Here is a 22022-nt window from a genome sequence, read left to right as displayed (position 1 = left end):
TTCTCAAAGTCCATGCAACAAACAAAACTGGAATGGTTCAACCATTAGTCACCACTGCTTTCAGAAAATTCCTTTTCCCAGCTTTCAGTTAAAAACACTTTTTCTAAACTTACCCCTAAATAACATTCATTCTTTCAAGACTCAGGGATGCTTTCATGTCTGATGAACCAAGGAATGAGCATACTTCCCTCAATTAAAAAAAGATCTGAAAAAATATTTTTGACACTGTTACCTGCTCAAATCTCCATGTCCTGCAAACTGGACTGAAAGAATGAAATCCAACTTAAAGAACACCACTGCTGAAGGAACAAGTCTGGCTTTCAGAAATCACGTAAAATTGTTCATGTTTTCTTACCCACCTCCTCAGTGTAAAGCAAGGGGATACAAACACCCCAGAACCTATGCTCTTTAGTCACACTTTCTTGTTTATAAAATCAAAATAATTTTCTGGTTTACAAATTAACACTTTTTGATACATCTCCCTTCCTGAAACTAAACTGACAAAGCATCTCTCACACAAATGACAAGTTCAGCTCTGGCTGAAGTAGCAACGTCAGCAAGAATTTCCCCCAAATTTCCTGATCTTTACAGGGTATTTCCTCAAAGCATCCTGTAATAGAGGAAGAGCTGCAGCATAAGCCACAGAGGGTGGACAGAAGGTGAAAAGAAGAAAGCAAAACTTTCAAGTTAAACAAGACAGCTCTTCTGGGACAGGAAAAACAGTGTCAAAAGCCAGGATTTTATTAACTAGCTAAGAAACAATTAGGAGGAGCTAGTAGCTGGTCAAGAAGACATACAGGATTACATTAATTGAGTTAGGTTGCTCAAATGCTCAAAGAAATCTTTAAGAGAACAGGAAGAGGAAAAATAGGAACACCATATGCCTGTTTTTTGAAATTCTGTTAGTACCAGGCATTAAAAACCTCTAAAATCATAAAGTGTTTTCCCACATATCCTGGCCTTCCGGAGTTTGTCAGAAGAGTCACTCAATACATACACTTGTGGCAAGTACCATATAAACAAGAAGAAAATTGTTTCAGGTATCTTTATTATTTAATAACACAAAGGAAGGAGTTATTGTTCTAAGGATGTATCAAGAACCCAGGATTCCAACTGTAAAACTCAGAGCATGACAGAAACATGCTAACGCAATGGTGATAGACAAGTATCAAAATACTGACTGTAGAATTGCAACAGGCTTTTTAAGTTTGGTTTTTGCTTTTGTTTTGGTGGTTTTGTTTCCTAGTTGTGATGGGGAGGAGTAAAGCCATTTTAAGAACTGAGACAGTAACAAACAGTTCTCAGTGCCTGTTTCATAAGTATTTGACAGTCCTAAATTTACCTACTACAGAATAAAATGACCAAAAACTGTGGCTGAGACAAGTGTAAGTATACCTATTCAGGCACAAAGGATATCAGACCTTAAATGGACTAGAAATTTTAAAAACAGGTATTTTCAACTAAAAGCACTGCTGGCACAAAACCCTAGTCACAGATGTTAGAATTTATTTCCGAGACCCATAGATCTTCAGCTATTAATGTCTAGATTACTTCAGTACACAATTCATGTCTGTATCTGTAACAACTACTCAATTTTAAGTTCATCACATACATATTTCCACATATTATAACAGGATTTAATTTGATACATTAAACTGATTTCTTTTTAAACTCTAAGTTAACAAGTGTTACTGTGTTTCCATAGTTTAATACAGGCATGTGACTATCAGTTCTCTAAAAATACCAGGTTATAAATTCAGCATTTTACTCAACAATCACAGAAGCACCAAGACAAACAAGTTTGATAATCACAGCAAGTAAGATATTAAAAAGCCATCCAAGAGAAAGCCAGTTTCAGAAAGTCCAGTGAAAATGGCTCACTACATAAGTATGTACTTAAACAGCACCATCTGAACAATTATTTTTAGAATGTACTAGGACTGCAGTGCATTCCAGAATAGTAAGAAGTGACAACTGCCATGAAACAGTAACCTCAGGGCTATGTTAAGACTATTGAATAATTTAAATAAGATGGCGAATTTAACAAAATATCTAGGCATTAGTTTAAAAAAAAAAAAGTTTTGTGGCAACTGATTTAAGAAATTTATTGGATTCAAGTATAAGCATCTGGCTAGTTTACTTCAACTGCCAGAAGCAGAGAACAGAAAAATGAAAGTGCTCTTCACTTACTGTCAGAGGGTCTGGTACACCCTCCTGCCTCCTATTCTCACACTCAGCTTCAGAACAAAACTTTCCCCTTTCCTAATGTGAACATTAGAACTAAGTCCCATTCTTTGAAACTGATTTCCTATAGTGAGAACAACACAAGTGCACAGGCATGTGCGTGTTGTTCACTACCACCAAACAGAAGGTTTTTATTTGAGATCTTCCAAGACATTTAATTAAATTTGAATACAGAATCCCTTAGGGGGAACGATTAAAAGCTTTCTGCTTTCTAACAAACAACTTCTCACTCTTAAAGAAAAATCTAAGATTTCCACTTTTATAGCTCTCAGCAGTTCCAACACACTTTTTTGTGACACAAAGCCACAGGAAACCTCAAAAGATGCACTACTTCCCGTATTGCCCATTGTGACATTTTGGCTCAAATTTATTTTTAAGTAAATCCGTCAAGGTAGAAGTCTAAATGCCATTTTCACAAGAACCTTTATTAATACTATTTCTAATAATTTTAATATAAGTAGAAAAGTCTTTACAAATATAACAATCTGAACCACAGCAGAACCCTGTTTCACAGATTCACATGGCATCTCCTATGCAAGGGACAGCAAGACCCAACCGCATTATTAGACCTGTAAATTCTTAATCTTGGATTTATTGACTTGATCTTCAGATAGGAAGATGCCAGGTTTAGATTTTATAAAGGATATCTATATGACATTGTAACAAAAGGACCATGGGAGGCCAAATACATTTCCTAAAGAACGATGCATTACGAGTAATTTTCTGCCTAGGTCTCCATTTCTAGGGTGGTTCTGTGTGATGGAAAAAGGAGTCATTTCTTTCCCAATCCCACTTTTTGCCAGGAGATCCTGCTTAGGGAAGGCCAAGATCCAAACCCAGTCATCTTCCAGCAACATAAGATCTTCTGCTGAAGGCTTGTGATGCAGTATAAAGGTTAGAAGGTTTCCTGAAGCAATTTAGAGGGAATGAAGAGGGAGAGAGAGTCACAAGATGCACCAAAGTAATAATGCATGTAACATAGTTCCAAATGACTTCAACTCAGCATGAAAGAGGAACTGGTAAAATCTCCTTAGAATTTCATTGCCAGTTTTCAAGTGATTTCTTTTGCTAAAAATCAAAAAGGAATTTAGAATTGCTGGTCCCATGCCAGCAATGACATAGCTGGAAAAAGAAAGGTCTGACTGTGGGCTACTGATGTTTGCAAGGAAGAGGCTGGTGCTCTGCACAGCATGAAGTGAGAAAGGCAGAATTTACCTGAGCTGATTCCCTTTCTCTGGGCCTGAGGGATTGCTGATCGTGTGGGTTAGCAGCACTTCCCCTTAATCAGAGTATTCCAGTCTATTTCCTTCACATGGACAAAAGAACAGGACTTTAAAAACCCAGCAGCCACAGGCTCCTCTAAAGGAAGAAATGTATTTACATGTTTAGAACTGGGGAACTTTTTCAGTGCTGGGAATCATGCCAGATTTCAAACCCATTTGATGATCTCCACCTTACTGCACATTCAAACCTAGCACTAGTGTAAAGAGACAGGGAGGAGATGAAAACTGTGTGGCTATGGACCATACACAATCACTGGCCTTATCTTGGCTCCAGCCACCAGTTTCTGCTCTTGACTTAAGTTTCCGGTCTAGAGAAGGGTCACACCAAGAATGCCATTAGTGCTTCACAGAACTGCAGTACAAATATGACCCATGGACAGGAAGCTTACACAGAGGCATTCTTCCCAAATGCCCAGAACATTTTTCTCCTCTCTCTCCCCAACACTTTTTCTTTACAATGTTCACACTCTTTCCCTCTCTGAGCCTAGAGAAGTGGAAGACAACATTAACCAAAAAAAAAAAAAAAAAAAGAAAAAAAAAAGCATAGAGAAACAGTATAAAGTCATCCTTCACACCTCAGCGGATGGCAGGTCAAAGGGGCCCTACCTACCTGCAACCCTGTTGTTTGCTTCAAGAACTGTTTGCCCAAGGAAAAAGAGACGAGCAAATCCTGGAAGCAGATCCTTCCCCAAAGGAAGTTTCTTTCTGAGTCTGCAACCTGGAGCTTTTGCTTGAGACTCAGTCCTCTGAGCAGATTCTTTCTTCAAACTCTCACACTGGTTCTTTACTTTTGTGGGCAGCTGGAAAAAGAATGAAGCCGTAGGCTGAGGCAGGGACTCCATACTTCCAGGATAGGGAGGCAGAAAGACTGGAGGGGAAGGAAAAGTGCTAGTTGGTAACTTCTTGAATAATGATCTGTATTCCCTCATTTTCTGCCACACAGAGACATACACATAGTCACTGCAATAGGGGAGGATGACAAGAGATGAGTAATAGACATGCAGTTTTTTCATGCTCTGATGCCAAAAAAAACCAACCCCGAAGTGTTGAACTCTGAACTTTCAAGACTATTAAGACATCTAGCAACAGATGAGATCAATCATAAGATGTTTTGTCCAGAAAGTTCTCTAAGTTTTTTACAAGTAGATGTAGGTGGGAAGGGAGGGGGAAATTTAAGAGCTAATTTCTGGGAAAAATATTCCAAATCTCTCCTCTGTTCACTTTTTCTCAAGTGAATTAAAAATGGCATCTATTGCAATGCAGTGAACATCTCCCCATAATTTTTTTTAAGAAGAAATGGTCATACTTACCTGAATGTTTCCCTCACCAATGATTTCCTAACACCACTCCCAACTCCTCTGTAAAAGTCTTAGTCCAATCTCAAGTTGTCTACTTTATTTGCCAAAATCAGACCGATTGAACACTAATAGCAGCTTAATGCTGTTGTGACAACCTTTGATCTAACCTAGGCAGATTATGATTGCTGTGGAAGATAATAACCAACTCAAATTCCTGCATCATATTTCTGGATTTCTAAAATACTCCTCTTTTTATTCCTGAAAACCCAAATGCCCTAGGAGTTGTGATTACATGAACAACAAACAAAAGTAATGTGCAAGAGAGCTGAAATTTTCTTCTTCATAAACCCTGAAAGCTGGTTAAGACTCCTGTGAAATTTTATCAGTAGCATGGAGCCCATATACAACAAAACAGAACCAGAAGTCACTGGACTTCCAACAGCTGCAAGGATAGCTGCTCACATATGCATTTACTGGCAATTATCCACTGCAGTACCTTCTGCACAACAGCAGTGCCAGGCATTTGCACGTGGGGCAGTCATTGTGCTGAGGCATGTGAGGCACCATCACTTTACCAGACAGGCTCTTCTTTGCTCTTAAGACATCAGGTAGAGCATGATCCAACAGCTAACCAAGGAAGTACATTACTCATTATGTTTGAAGAATTTTGCTTAATTCATTTTGGGGCAATTGGTGGTGTTTCTTCATCCTCTCCTCTAGAGCACACATCTAAACCAAATAGCTTCATATGGTTAGACACCTCACATGTTCTTCAATTACAAGCTTTCCGCTGCTCAAAAAAAGCTTGCTTTCTTTCATTGTGCCCAAAATAATACAAGAAAATGGTGGTACAGGAAAGGCTTTACCATTAAAACTACAGCAATTTTGCAGTTGGAGTAGCATACAGGAAACATTTTTGTTTTTTAAACAAGTGACAGATAAAGCCATCAAGGACTAACCCCGATACTCTAAAGTAATTAAAACAGAAAAATCAGCCAGTTCTTTCCAGGGAAACTGCTTGGGCATGCAGAAGGATACTCTGCTTCTTTGTTCCTGAATATGGTTACAGTATCTCAAGCTAGGGTAAGAGGTTGTAGTCTAAATAGAAAGAGTGGTTCACAAAAATAGGGTTCTTTTTTATTGTAATTTCATGGCTTTTCATCAACTCGAGATCAAGATATGTTCCTATGTCTTTCAACTGGACAAAACATTGTCTTTCTCATTATTTCAGACCAACTTTCAAAGATTAGAGAGTGAGGCTCAGTCTTTCTATCCCACATGGATGTTCTTGTTTTTTCCTATTCAGAAAGAGTAAGTGATGAACTCAAGTATAAATGCACTTGGCCAAGAGATGTCTCCAGGCTGATGTTTGCACTCTCCTCTTCCAGTAAAGGAGACAGAAGAAAAACAAAAGAAGATAAACTACAAAAAACTGAGTGTCTAGCTCAAGTGTCTACTGCTCTGTATCTGCTAAGAAAAATATTATAAAAGGACAGCAGCAGTTGAAAGCATTATTTCTTCTTAAAGACTCCCTTGTGAATAGAAGGTTCTTTTTAACCAGATAATTTGATAAGTTCCTGAGACTCAAGGCATTGCAAGTTGCTCTAATACTAGTTATCATTCATAACTACAATGCCATACACAGTACTACAGGCTTCATTCCAGGTGACACATTGAAGCCTACAAACACTACTGACTTCCAAAGTCAATATACTTTTCCAGCAACGGAAGGTATCAAGATATTCAAAACAACAGAAGGTATCAGAGCAGATCAGCTCAGACAAAGCAGTGTGACCCAGCTTATTGCAGGGTCCTTTCAAACAGGAATCTGTCTAGGGCCTCTGTAAGAAAGTCTTTCACACAAAAGACCCTATTCAATGGAAAAAACTCCAGATCACCTTGAATACACTAGTCTGACATCACCTATTGCAGCTTCAGCAGTGTAGGAGAGAGGAGTACTTGGTCTTTTTTGATTCATGCCTCTTCTTCAGCAGAAGACACTAAGATCCAAAGTGAAATTCAAGAGGAAAATAAAAGACATGAGGATTTTGTCCATTGGTGTTCTCACAGAAACAGCTGAACAGTTTCTGGAAGATCAATCTGACACAAGCTGTTAGGAATGCCTTGTTTTTAAATTCTTTTTCTTTCATCAAGATCACGGTATCTCTCCTTTTACAACCAAGGAAAAACTCTTATTTTATATCCTTTCATACAGAATTCTTCCCTTGAGTAGACTTGTCTTGAACGGTACAGAATAAATTACGTTGGTAATTTTTGTGTTCTAGCTATCAAAAACCCTAGCCTGATTGATTCCTACACAGAGATATGTATTTCAGGCTGAAACAAATAAATCTTTCTGCATTTTGAGATAAGGAATATTAATGAATACTCCTAAGAATATTCAAAATAATGAAAAAGAAGTCTAGAAAAGACCAAAGTACCTGAATCCCTCTTACAGGAATTTTGGGAAAAGTTCTTTTGTTGCCTCACATCAATCACCAGAAGTGATCTGTACTACTTAGATGGGATGTTAAGTCAGCTTAAGCAGCTGAATATCCAACAGCTCTTCTCAGTCACAGTACTGTAGTTTGTTGATTTACCTCAAGGGCAGGCTCTGATGGGATCCTTTGGGCTGAAGCAGAAAGAAATTATGGCCCTGATGACACAAGAAGAACACACTGGTGATGTACAGATACAGATGAGGTCAGGAAAGCACCAGCAGTTCTGTTTGTAAGCATATGCAAGATGGTAAGGAATCCTATAATCAATACCCTCACCTTCTTTGGCAAAGAGAGGAATCTCTGCAATGCCTTTCCATAGTGCCCTGACTGTTGATAAAAACACCTAGAGGAAAACTCCATTTAGTGCTTTCTTCCTTCTCTATAGGGCACGTTCCACAGCCAATTCATGAGTCACTGAGGAGTGGTCTCCGTTTTTCTGCATCAGCGAGCAGAAGCTCAATAGCCAAGAAATTGAAAGTTTAAACAATTATGAGTAAATTGTACAGGATACCATCTGCAAAATAAGCAAAAAATTGAATCCCCATATTTGGTTAATGGTATAAATATAAGCAACAATACTTTTCATATTTCTATTACTGCAGCTCCAACAACTGCAAGACCCAAGTGAAAGAACACAGAAAACAGGACAAATTGCCATAGCTGATTCAAGTTACCTGCAGTCAGGTCTACTACTTCTCAACACTCAAACTGAAATTTTAAAGCATTATGCAATTATTTTAGATCTAAGGTGCAACTACCCACCCCTGTAGAGCATTTGCAGCTCTTACAGCTGTTGTCTCCTGCTGCCATTAATTTCACCTCTAGACAGATGCGCAGGCTGCAAACCCACCAAGGGATCTACATACCTGCATCCAGTTGAACTGTTATTCAAAACAGACATTACAAGAACGGCAAATTTTAGTAAAACATCATTTTCCCGGAAACCAGCACCAACATGGCATGTGTATTAAGTATCAAAAGGAATGATATAAGCTGTTTAAATTCCAAGCTACTGAAACTACAAAAAAAATTGTAGTTTCCCAAAACTTTCTGGTTTAGGGCATTTTCTGGGGGGAACAGGAGGAGGAGACTTGATTGGAGAGAAGGGTAGAAGTCACTGAACATTATAACAGCTACATCAGATAATGTTATTTAGTCCCAAGATGGAGAGAAAAGGCAGCAAAAACCTTGGTCAAAGAGTTATTTTTAAGATTATCGTGCAACCTGCTATTAAAAGATAAATATGCCAACAAATAGAATGGCAACAATCTTGACTTTCTAAATTCCAGGAGGTGTTTTAAAAGCATTTGGCCTCTCTCCAGAAATGTTCTGTGCTCAACTTCTGTAAAGGCCTACTAAAACCTAGAGGGTCATAGCATTGTCTAGATTATCAGACAAGGCATCAGACTATACTTAGTTAAGACTGGCAGAGGTACCAATCCCGAGAGACCCTCCATAAGCTCTTAGTTTAGGAGTGGCAAAAAGCCCTGACTTTTCTGAACTCAGCATGACACAGAATTCCAAAATTATATATAGCTACCGCAACACCACGCATTTGAGAAACTCAGCCAATATTTCTTGGCACATATACAACAACAGGAAAACTCTAGAGGTATAAAATTGAAATGATTGGTTGATTATAGAAAATACTACCTTTTAAAAAAAATTCCCATTAATAGAAGCATCAATTTTATACAATTAAAGAAATGGGTATTTGCTAAACAATATTATATTTTTTTTCTTTTTAAAACTGTTTACATCACAAGAATATTTATAAATGTCTTCATTAACATGCTTTTTATTTCTTGTCAGCTTTTATGCCAAGTATAGTTGAGAGCAAACCTTTTTTGGCCTAACTAAACCACATTTTAATCAGATTAACAGACTTTATTGGCACTAACATGCATTTCTGTCATAAAAACAGACCTTTCAGTCTTAGGGAAATTCTGCGCTTCTGGGCAGAGTGCATGAGCCAATATTAAAAAAAAAAAAACCACACTTTTTTTTTAAGACATCATATGATGGCTATTTGTTTGCTTTTTTCTGTTTAAGAAAGCCAACTAGATAAATAAAGGTTACAGTATTTCTGTATACTTTGAACTTACTTGAAAAAATGAAATAAAACCTGTCGTTTCTTAATGTTAATAGTGGTTTTTGTACTTTGCTTTGTAGCTCTTGATACATGGCTTGTTTAAAATAATTTGATTCTATTTACATAAAACTAGGGAACAAATTTCTTACACATTTTTTTTAAAAAAGCATCATTTCTTTTACTAAGTTTTCAATCTTCACATAATTTCTACAATTCTCTCATCAGAGTCTTCTAGACTGGCTATCTGTAGAACATGGAAGCTGAAATATCACACACAAGGAGTGTTAGAAGGAATGATTTCAGTGCTGGTCCAACAGCCACATCAGACTGGATTCTTGATTTTGTGGGGTTTTGGGTGGGTTTTCTGGTTTTTTTGGTGGGCTTTTTGGAGGTAGAGTGAGGTCCTATCTGAATTTCCAGATGAGAATAGCTCAAGGCTTTTCTGTCTGTAAGTTTTGACACTTCGTGACTTCCGTCTGGTGTCTGCAATCTCTGGAGAACTCAAACACAGCAGAGAAATGTCCCTTTTATGCAATATTTACACCAATATAAATATTTAATAGAGTAATGCTAGGAAAAGACAGTATGGACACACTGATAAATAAAAGCTAAGCAAATTACCTGGGTTGTTTTAAGTCATCAGTTTCACAAAGTTTTATTTTGGAAAGCGCTCAAAACCTGTATTTGATATTTGAGCACTTACGTTACTTTCCATATCCAATCCTGATTTCTACAAAGGGTTTCCATACTCTTAGAGTTAATAAATTTAGAATGCACTCAGAGCAACGGGCTTGATCCCTTCTTTATTTTCAGAAGCAGTAAAAACTCTACAGCCAAAACTGGACAGAGTTCTCTAGTAACTGTTACTGCTTCGACACAGTGATGTCAAATGCTATTGTAAGCCAAGATCTTCAGCATTAATAGATCTGTGATGCAACAGTGACTTATTATTGTCTAACATGAGCAGTTCACACTGAAGACAAACTGATTCAGTCATGACTTGCAAATGCACACCATGATACACCTTTGCAATACAGTCTGACTCTCAGGTTCAAGATACAAGTTTAAAAAGTCTCATGTGCAGCCACTGATGTTTTAGATCAGAATTACATTTTTATATTTTTACCTAGTATGTGTTAACAGTACATGAAAAAAGCATTCTAAATTGTCTTGTACTGCTACCACCATACAAAATGTGCTGTCTTTAATTAGCTAATTAAATGTTTTCTGAAGATTTGCTGACTTAACTTTCCTTACTGGACTAGTGCCTCAATTCACCCACATTTCAGTATTAAATTAAAATAGCATCATTTTTTCCAAACCACTTGGAATAAGACCATCACAAGTTTTATTATAAAAATGTCTCAGTCAGCTGAGGTAAAGGCCATTTGAAATGTATAATTTTGTTCTGCTTCTGTAAAAGTATTTGCATTGAGTTGTCCCCTTATCTTCTCTCCATGCAAGCATCTTCACACCTACCTGCTTTGATCAGCCAGAACTCCAAGCTTTTGCACTAGACACAATTAACTTTGGCAGTGCCTCTTCATAGGCATACCAGTGTGTAGTGTTTGACTGTCATTCTGTATCTGTTGAAATATTAGCACTTGGTTTAGGTTGTATACAAGAAAAAAAAACAGTATCAAGTCATACATAAAAATACATACAAAAACACTGATTTCTAGGCTAGGCATACTCTCTTCACAAAAATTATTCAGAACAGGGAAAAGACATCAAATAACCATACCAAAATAGCAACTTACCCCACTGACTGATCTGGGCTGGAGAGTGTTTAACCATACACTGAATCTCACAGGACCCTCTTTCCTTCATTTGAGTCAAGATTTCATTGATAAAAATAACCACAATCCAGGGCAGATAGAAAAGAGCTGCTTCCCACGCACTCAGGCAAACATGTAAGACGGTATCACAGAATTATTATGGTTGGAAAACTTAGGAACCCTCTTGAAAACAACACTACCTTTTGAATCATTACCTAACATTTCTGTATATGATTAGTATCTACAACACACAGTTTATTTTGAAGCAAGTCTGACAATAACATACAACAGAAATATTGTTGACATGACTCTTTTAGCATGAAATTAGTTGCCTAATCTCTGATTTCTGTACCAAATATACGTGAAGGTCAGTGTTTCCTCAGAAAGAGTTGTTATATTTAATAAAATGCTTCTGCCTAATACCAAGTTGCTCACAACCACAATCAAGTAATAATTTGCTTTCATACTTACTGCAGTTCATTAAAATAATGTGCAATAAAAGATATTCTGCATATATTAGAAGATGCTTCCCATCTCCAAAGCTGGGACATAGAGCACTGGGGCAGGGAAGGACATGGGGAAGGGTATAATTCTACAACTCCAGTGGAATCACTTGATCATCTGTTAGAAGCATGTGGCAGACCATTCTCAAAGAGCTAATAATTTCACCATGATAACCTTGGCCTTTAAGGAAATGAATCATTAACTGGATAGCACAGATTTTTGAACTCTACTGTATCTAGTGTTCTTTAACTGCAGCAAAACAATACTGAGTTACAGACTAAAAAAATGTATGCAAATATATGACAGGCATTGGAACTATATTATCTTTATGGTCCCCTGCAACACAAACCCTTCTACAGTTCTATGAATCTAACTGCAATTTACTAACAGTGGTAAAAGTTGCTATTGACAAAACTTAAGTATTTTAAAGGGAAAGTTAAGAGATAAAATGTGAACATGAACATTCTTCTTACACACTACCAATCCATCTTTTTTCCCCACTCCATTCCCCAGTATGCATTAACACATCTTCCTTTCTTCTTCATCATCACTTTTATCTGAGAAAACTGTTATTCTGAGCAGTGTCCTAAATACTAATGTAAAAAAAAATTATGCCTGTGCAGCAGCTTGCAATCAGAAAAGCCAGTATCATCTGATTACCCTATTCTCCAATTATCACAAGGCAGAGGCAAACTATCACTTCACATTAATTTGCAGCATGAATATGTAGTGAATCCAAAGCTAGTCTTATGTAAAAACATGATACTATGGACAAGGACGTCGGTAATCCATCTGCCCGTGGCCCAGGCAAAGTTCACAATTCAAAGGGAGGAACCAGAGTTACTATGAGGAAGCCAAATTCAAACTAACTTAACAAACTGTCTCAGAATTGGAGCTAGCATTAAACACAGTAATATACAAGTTATAGGAAAAGGGGGCTCATAGCTAGTGTAACAACTAACTCAAACTAATATTTGATCAAACAATCAAACTAATGTTTGATTAGAACCATTAATTTTGTTCAGAAATTGACAAAGTTAATAGAAATTTATTTAGTTTACCCACATGGTTTGTAACTCCATGGACTTGTAAATTTCTAGTTATTACATTTAAATAGTTTGCAATCATAAACCTCTCATCCTCAACAAGATTACTGCCTACTGCACACAGTTCAATCACAATTCTTACTGGGTCTTCAAAAGCAGAACAAACCCAAAATAACAAGAGAAAACAAGTATTTCTACTGCACATTCCCCACAAAACCACTTCTGAAGCCACTGTTAATTTTATATCCAGTGTCTCACTTCAAACAACAGAGGAAGGGACCAATGGAATAGATGAGCATGGCTCTATTTTTGCCTCTGCAAGTACAAGGTGAGGAACATCCAGAGGCGTCCCCAACGTTACTCATTCTGATGGACAACCACCAGCTATCCAGACAGTACAGCCCAAGTGGAGAGAGCAGCAGCAGCCCAGCCAGGGTTTCTTTTCAGATAGTCAGCAAGCCAAAATATATAAAACAAAAGGGAAACCACAATGAGGAACATGGGAGAGATATGAGAAGAACTGAAATACTGGGGGCAAAGTGGAGAGCAGCATGGCAATAGAAAAAGGGTAACTGCAGTGCCACAGTCAACAAGACTTTTGACAGAAACCCCTGAAAGCCATGCACACCCTTGGATCTTTTTGTTTCTTTCTCAAATATTAAACAAAAATACCCAGGGGGGCAAACATGCTTGAAAATAAAATCTTTCAAGGCTGGCTCCTACATTAACCCTGTAGCAGAATCACTGACTGGATTGAACTCCACTGAATTCAATGCTGCTGAAGCATTAACTTTATTCATTTATGAAGCCACTGGCAGGACTAGAGTCAGTGTTATGGGTATAACACTCAGGCTTCAACATTAGCCTGACTATTGCATCAGCCATACTATTTTTAAGTACAATTCAGCTTCTTTCATGACCTGATGCAAGTCTATATGGTTTTTATTATGTTTTTAAACACTGTTCCAATGCAAGTTGGTCAATGCCATCTTATTTGCTAAATATTTAAGAACCATTCTAATATCACACAATAGAATCTATTGGTGAGAATATTTATTCATAGAAGTGACCGCTATGCTTGACAAGAGAACTAATATTAAAATCTATCCTTTTAAGTAACACATAAAGCTGGCAAACCATTTTTTGTTATTACTTTCATGTTACTACTTTAGGCTGAATGAAGGATAGTGTAAAAACATCTGGCATCACTGTGCCAAAAAATCTGAAAAGCATCACAGGTACCTGGCAACCAAAACTCTTCTAACAGAGGCCCAAGAATTTACAGTGGACACTTGAAAAATCAGACTGTATCAAGGTTTAAACAAGCAAAGCAGGGGGATTCTCAGAAAGACAGCTCTCAGTCTTTAAAATTTCCAACCAGTACACATCTATTCATGTTATATTTCAAAGAGCCCGATCAGTTGAATTTACAGACCATAATTTTAAAAGTATTTTTAATTCTGAATTTCTACATGCAGTTTTTTTGGATGATCAATGAACACATTAGAACTTAGCAGAGCTGGCAATCAAGTACTTGAAGAAATTAGGCCCTGTCAAGAATACTGTGCAACAGATATAACTGTTCTTTCCCACACTTGTTTTAATTGCTCATATTGGCAGAGATGAACACTAAGTTCCCAGTTTTATATGTACCCAACATTTTAGAAATCTCTTCCTCCACCAACCAAAGCAGGGACAAATGTTTTGAATGTCTTCTCCATCTGCAAATGGTTTTGAGTGAAGAATCCTTGTCCCAGTTTCAGGAGCATTCTTCTTTTGAGATCACCAGTACAAGTGCATTTTAGAAAAATATTAAGTGAGACTAGTCTGTGCTAGAATAAGTATCATCCAAGAGACAGCATGAAACTGAGAATCAACTACAACTCAAGCAGTTTTATTAGAAAAACAAACTTGTAAAAAGAAAAAAAGGAAGGCAATAGTTAAGTCAAAAGTACAATAGAACTATACATGACCATATTTTCATTTCACCTAACACAAGCCAAAGTTCAAAGTATTTCCAAAGAAACAAAATCACACTTATGAAACATTTATGAAAGGTAGTGCCATACCCTCTCAGAAAGTGCTCAACATTAAAAAATGCTCACCTAAGAGGCTAATTGAAAAGAAGAATTTGGGAATTCTCAGTCTAAGACTGTAGTAAAAAGGCAACAGAATCCTTTAGTCAGTTTTGCTGAGCCTTCCCCAGTTGCTATGCTGAGAACCTAAAGAACTGCCTTCCTACAATTTTCAGATAGTCTACAACCTCAGAAAACATTTTAAAGTCTGATTTGTCAGGTAATTTAACTCAATTAGGAAGCTAGAATCATTGGTTTGTTTCTCATGCTGACTTGATCCTCAGACTTGCCTTCCTTTTCATCAAGACACACTCAGGATGACATTTGAAACACTAGCAGTTTGTCAGCCATAACGCAAACGTATCTTAAAAACACACAGTGGACAAACATATTCAGCATTTGTAAAACTACCGTTGTCATGATAAAATTATCAGTCTCCAAAATACAGAACCTGGCAAAGGGCAGACAGACTTCCAGATACCTCCCTCTCCTGTTTAATTTTCAACATCCAAGCTTTTTGTACAAGTTTCACAGAAGTTCATGAAAAAGTAATCAACAGGCTCACAACAGGGTATTTGAAGAGATACATGCAGTTGCCAATTGTTTTCCCTCAAGTTATCTACGAAAGCCATTTAGCAATTCAGCAAACAGGAAAAAGAATAGTTGGAATAAACCTGAACAATGGTTCAAAAGCATATTCCATTTCCTTGGCTCCAACGCACTCACTCTGGTCTGCTTACTGGCCAAAGTAAACCCACACGATGACCTAACAAGTTCTGAATTACTGGTCTAATGATAGTCTGAGCATGTCTTTTTCACTCCCATCATGCATTTATACCACATTCTCTACCAGATCAGAAGACACAAAATGAGAAAGTGATGAACAGAAACTTTCCAGTTCTAGAATATCCAGAAACAGTAAGTCTGAAGTACTAGGCCTAGTGAACTCTTGAGAATTAGAGATGCATACAACAAGTATAATGGATATCTCTCCCCTTGTGTGACAATCCTGTCTATCCAGCTGCTGCTTCCTCTGGAAGGAGTATTGGATCTGCACAGGTTGGCAGCTGTCCAGAAGCTTGTAGGCTGCTGCCAAAGCAATGGTTAACAGTGTACCACAAAAAGTGGAACTGCTGACAGACAGCAGCAAATTCTCTGCTGTACTCTGTCAAACTTTAAAATTCTTTACCTCAAGTTTCTGTTCCCTTCTGCAAACACCAGTGAAAAGGAATTCAAACACGGGAACAAAACCAAGACAGTCATTCCTTGGGTATCTCCCCAAAAATATGCATAACAAAATTTAAAATCCTTCAGTCCCAAAAGTTTGTAGCAGTCCCAAAGCTCGTAGCAGCTTTACCAACTGTAGCATTCCAAGACTGTAGGAGACAGAAAAGGGGACATGATATGGCTATAACCAAAGGGTAAAACAGGCAAGCACTAGTTATAGCCTGCAGAAGGAACAGTAAAATTTTTTCATGGTCCTTCCAGAAACTTTAAAGAAAGTTAGATGTTCTCTCTCTCAAACTACAGTGTAGTAAATTAAATTCATTAAAAAGGTATGTTCACCATCATAATACACTGATGGCAAATACTTACTTTTATAATTTGTGTTAAATAAAACACAAATTTTGTCACTTCCCAAAACTCACTACTTTCAAGTTAAACTTACAATTGTATAATGTATTAGAATAAACTAAATATGGATAATAAACAGCACCACAACCATGGGCTCAGGAGAGACAAAATACTACAGTGAATTCACTTCGTCTTTCATCTTCCCAAAACATCCCATATGAAGCCTTTCAATACAACAAACCAACAGGTCAAGGAGAAAGGCAAAGGTACAGATAGCAAGCAGAGAAAGGTAAAGGGACCTTAAGAAGAAAGCAATCTGTTTGAAACAAGGCAGCCACAGGAATTTACAGCAATACCTATATAATGTTTCAATGAAAAATGTTCCTGGGGAAAAAAAATCAAAATAAAATACAGGTGTGTATCAGGAGTAAGTATTCTAGAGAACCAATAATTAGCTGCAAGCTTAAGAGGATTAATAAAACTCTGGCTTGCAGTCCATACATCAATCTAATATACTTAGGGTTTCTGGTTTCAGTTCTGTGATTGAGGAAGAACATTATTTGTTTTAGTGAAGCACCACCTTCAGTTCTGGTTTTACAATCATTGGTCCCAATTTCTATGTTCATTCCTTAAAAAAAAAAAATAGAATCACCAAACAAGTATCTCATCTCCTTGTTTTGTAAGTAATAGAATTTAAAAGAAAAATGTATGGAAGTGTACTGAATTTCTCACAGGATCACCAACTAGCTGAGGCTGGAAGGGATCTCTGGAGACCACCTAGTCCAAACACCACTGCTCACAGCAGGGTCAGCTAGCAGAAAGCAGTAAGAAGCTACAAAAGAAGAATACACTGCAAGGTGTCCCAGTGTGCCAGCTTTTGAGATGTAGAAACAAATGGGGCTAGCAACTAACAGAGCACCTTCCTCTCATCCTGCCCATTTTTTAGAGTGAGTAACAATGGTACTTCCCTATAAGAAAGAGAAGCTTCATTTTAGAGTCCTCTGTACTACTTTTTCTTTACAGGAAGGCTTTTTCTTTACAGGAACTATCAAACATTCAGTGATGCACAATGTGCCACCAGCCCACGAGGTAACTATATTTAACGTATCATTTTGACACCTGATTATCAAATCGGTAAACTTTCTTGTTTACACATGTGTCACAATTTGATCTTTCCCAATTCAGGAGAAGCCCTTCTCTATTTGTCAGCAATTTCTTCCAGGCATGTACCATGCCTGCACTGTCAGGAACTGTCTATAATTGATTTGTTACTAAAGACTTCTATACAGCAGAATTAGGGCATCACATTAAAAGCTTGCCATCTTAAAGTCTTAATTTCAGGAGTGTAAAACATTTAGTGAAGATGTTAAATTCTTTTCCAACTGATACAATCCAGTAACTGTATTTTTTTATTTATAACTACTTGTTTTGAAACTGAAGAGCAAAGAGACAGCTACAGGAAACGTGTGAATTTTTTTCTATCTGCAAGACCTAGGAAACACCAAAAGACATGAAAACGTGTGAAAAGAAACAGAAGCTTCAAAGAGAAAGTTCCAAAAAGTGCAAAGACAGCAAGTAAAGTTCAGGAACACTATTTTGATTGACTTCAAGAGATTTTCATCAGGATGCTTTGGGACACACAGGTTTGAAAAGAGTACACAGCAAGACTACAAAATAAACCAAAAGAGCAAGAAAGCAAGTAACATAACCACTCTGGAAGCATGAATATTAGCACGAGGGATTTTTTTGGTTGGTTGAGTTTGTTTGTTATTGCAGCATTCAAGTACTGAGTTATGTTAAATCCATAAGGAGAATTAAGGAGACAAAATTGCTCTTTCCTAGTTGTCAAGTAAACACTGACAGTTACTTGGGACTCACTAAAAACAGTGATTTATTTAAACTGGACCAAAGACTGAAATTGTCATGGGCATTCCATATTACACTTCTTTATTATATATAAGTTTTAAACAAAGACTTTTTTTAAGCTAAGACATTTCTTCTAGTTTTCATAAACTAATGGCCACATTAATGATAAAAGAATACACTATACTGCAAACACACTAGGAGAGATATAACACAACATGTGCAATCTCAGTGACTTCAATAAAATCTCTTGAAGTACAGACATGTTTTCGACTGAAGCTATATTAATAAAAATCTTAAATATATAAATAACTTCTCAAAATTCAGTAACTACTCAAATGTCAAAGTTATGAGAAATCAAAATCTTCAAAGAATGCATTCCTTGTATTCCTATTTTTGAGGAATGCATACATTCCTCTGTATTCCTATTTTTGAGTTTCATTGTTACAAGAGATAGATGAAGTTCAAAGAACTAATATAATAAACTCTGTGTCAAAACCATGGCAATTCACATTTTCCTCTGTCTTGCTAATGTTCCTTAGAGAGCCATATGGACAAAAAACTCCAAAACATTGATATGCAGTTTTAATACAAATACTCAATGAATTTTTAGACAGCTATGAGTAAATTCCAGTAGAAAATTCTTCCCTAGATACATCACTCTTCCTCCAGTGAAAAATGGGCTCCAAATATCTAGAAATAATAGGCATTTGTCAAAGGCTTTGAAATTCACTCTGCCTAGATACAGCACAGAAATAACTAATCACATACAAATATCTTAAGAATGCTTTTCCTAGATCTATCTAGAACTGCAAGAATTATTAAGTATCAATTAAAAAGTTAAGGGAGATTGTTCATCTCCCTTCAGCTGGACTTCCATGTATTAAACCTGAGGTTTAATGAGCTTTTATTAATTACTAAGTATGCTTTTTATTACATAGCTAATTATCTGAACTGATTACATTAACCTTTAAAAGACAAAAACTATTAGTACAAATAAAATCATTTAACAGTTTGTTTTGAGGCTGAAATGCAATGTAAGGTTCATTTGTGCAACATCTGGAAACCTTAAATCACATGAGGGATCATCCAAACCAGAACAGAAAATCAGCATTACACAAATACCTGAATCAGGTCCCATAGCACTTACAACTGGTCACATATTCCATATGAATTTCAAACAATGCAAAAGTATTTGCTTTTCAGTCTCATATTACAACAAATACATTATTTGTTGATAAACACAGCCACTGAATTTCTACATCTATTCTACTCCATCTGATAACTCAAGCTTCTGGATTTTAGCAGTTTATATGTTTTTTTTCAAGTAAGAGACATACTAGAATGAGTAACAAGCTTTACAGATCTACATAACATGCAAGCTTTTCTATTCCCTTTTGCATTTTTTAAGGGCAATGACATCAGGGGTCACTAATTTCAAAGCAATTTACATAGCATAAATTATGCACCGAGCTGTTCTGGCTTATTTTTCCTTCTGAGTTTTGTGTTCACCCTTACTCACATTTCTTTTTTTACCTATAAGAATTTCAGTACCATCCTGGTACACAGTTTTTAAAACTATTTAATGCACATCAATTAACAAAACCTAACTATCTAAACTTGGCAATACGAGAAACTCAGCAAAATCCCTTTCCTAATTTTCTTCCATTAGTCTCAAACCCCTAATTACAAGAGCATGAATGTTTCCAAATCACAAATAGTAGTGACAATTCTTTTCAAAGGCAAAACAGAGTCAATACAATTCTTGGTTCTAAGTAATTAAAAAGAAGAGTATCAGGAGCACCTTAGCTTAAAGTCCTCAGCAGAAATAAAATTCCATCCATCTCCAAAGCCTATTAACCAATATTGCATACTTCAAACACTTACACTGAAATCCAAATTGATTGCATAATAGAAGGTTTTGCAAAAGGCACCTATTAAAATTTCTGGCACCAAGTTATTAGACTAATTAGATTTTATAAACTTACCCAACCCAACAGCCACTGTTCTACAGAGTCACATGGCTAGTTCAGAGGAGTTTAGTTTCTTATGCTGTTGAGCTGTTCATCACAAGCATATCTGGTTTCATCCAGGAAGCAGCACGTACACAGACATTTCTTACATACACATCTTAAACATCATACAGTACCATAAATATGGAAGACAAAAAGATTAACACTTATAAGTTGAGCACAATGCTCTAGTCAATGACAATATGGAAAATGTTTCTGAAATATGCTAGCCAGTCTAATTACACATACCTAAACATACTCAGTACAGTGGCTTAAAATAACGGGCTAAACCAGCACCTACTGTTAAAGAGCAATATCTGGAGGGAGAGGATATACTTACAGCCTTGGCTTTATCTTCCCACCTGCCCCTTCTCACCCACCAATGTTTATAAACATTCCCCATGTGAAGATTTCTTTATGAAGAACATACTCCTTCTAGTCTTGATTATCAGCATCCCTTCTTTATCCTGTATGTTGGGTACTTTACCACCTTCATGAGCACAGTCTTCCCCTGCAGTGAAGCTTCTACTCCTGATCTTCAGAGGCCATTTATTGCTCAGCCATATACAAATTGCTGTCTCTTTTGTGATACAGAACAAGTCCAAAAATCACAGATCAATAAAGTCTCAACTTCCTCAGACCCCTTTCTCCTAGGATGCTTTATAGAGCATATCAATAAAGCTATATCAGAGAGGATCAGGTACATTTTCTTAAGAGTAAAGCTACACAAATAGTTTACACACATAATTGCAGCACCTTCCTCAGTCTCCAGCAGTTTTTCTTCCAAGAACGTAAAATGCTCATGTGTCTGTGCCTCTTCCAATAGACATGAGCAAGATGTGGCACATGGTAAGGACTAATGTAATAAGAATTTTTGTTATTATTCCTTTATGTGTACTTTATTCCACTTCCAGTAATTCTGCACCTATTTTCACAGAAGTTTAAGATATTCAAAGCCTACTGAAAAAGTAATCCATCACCTTAGTGTTCCCAAGAAACAGCATATTCCCATATCACCCAGACAATAATATGATGCAAATGACTATCCAGCACAATGAAGAAAAATTTCCTGAATAATAGTTAAAGTATAAATAGAACACTTGGCTAATCCTTATTTTAGGCACAAGTAATTTAGTATATTCTAATTTCATATTCAAGATGCTTCTCTAAGGCTATGGAAAGATACTACAGATCAACTTACTACATAAAATAGGTTATAGACAGAAAAAAATGGATGAAGAATGGAAGTTCATACCAAGACTATCACTAAGCAAACCCACACTTGCTAACTGGCCTTTATACATTAGCTATATGACATGCGAAGCCTTGGAGTATACTACACTGGGTTTTGAATTTTGTATTTTCAGAGTAATTCTCTCCAAGGCTACTTCTTGTGGCAGCAAACAATATTTGAAGTAACATTTTCTATACAGTAAATACAAACTAGGGTTATTTACTGACTTTCATAACAGCAATTAATTTTTACAAAAAAAGCCTAAGTTTTGGCAAACCTTTTATATTTAAAACAAAATCAACACGCTTCCTGCATTTCTAAATTTATTACTCTTTTTACTATTGACTTGAAACATTATGCATTATTTCTATATAAGCCACAGTACACTCCACTTTAAAACCTAATCAAACATCCTCTCCAAACACTAAGTATAACCCCTGAAAAATTTGCAGACTCCTCCAGCCTCTGAAGTAGGGGTCTGGAACAGGTGCTGTAGTAAAAACACAATACTAATATT

General features: G+C 36.7%; 1 protein-coding gene across 14 annotated transcripts in view; it reads right to left on the bottom strand.

The window, feature by feature from the left end:
• The window catches only part of TSC22D1 (TSC22 domain family member 1), a 91521-nt gene that overhangs the window by 49602 nt on the left and 19897 nt on the right, over window positions 1-22022 (bottom strand). Inside the window, exons 3-7 of one of the 14 annotated variants that reach the window (XR_010996536.1) lie at window positions 10898-11004; window positions 9601-9678; window positions 7426-7840; window positions 4138-4395; window positions 1032-3151 (exon numbers count right to left, since the gene is read on the bottom strand). The exons of 3 other annotated variants lie outside the window; for them this stretch is intronic. The gene's annotated coding sequence lies outside the window, so the exon portion shown is untranslated. Of the gene's footprint in view, window positions 1-1031; window positions 3152-3459; window positions 3604-4137; window positions 4396-7425; window positions 7841-9600; window positions 9679-10897; window positions 11005-22022 lie in introns of those variants that run through there. 10 more of the 14 variants (XR_010996538.1, XR_010996537.1, XR_010996540.1 and 7 more) reach the window with 10 other exon arrangements.

This window comes from Anomalospiza imberbis, chromosome 2 (assembly GCF_031753505.1).
Source record: "Anomalospiza imberbis isolate Cuckoo-Finch-1a 21T00152 chromosome 2, ASM3175350v1, whole genome shotgun sequence".
Lineage (NCBI taxonomy): Eukaryota > Metazoa > Chordata > Aves > Passeriformes > Viduidae > Anomalospiza > Anomalospiza imberbis.
The sequence above is the reverse complement of the archived record's forward strand: the minus strand, read 5'-3'. Positions and strand labels throughout refer to the sequence as shown.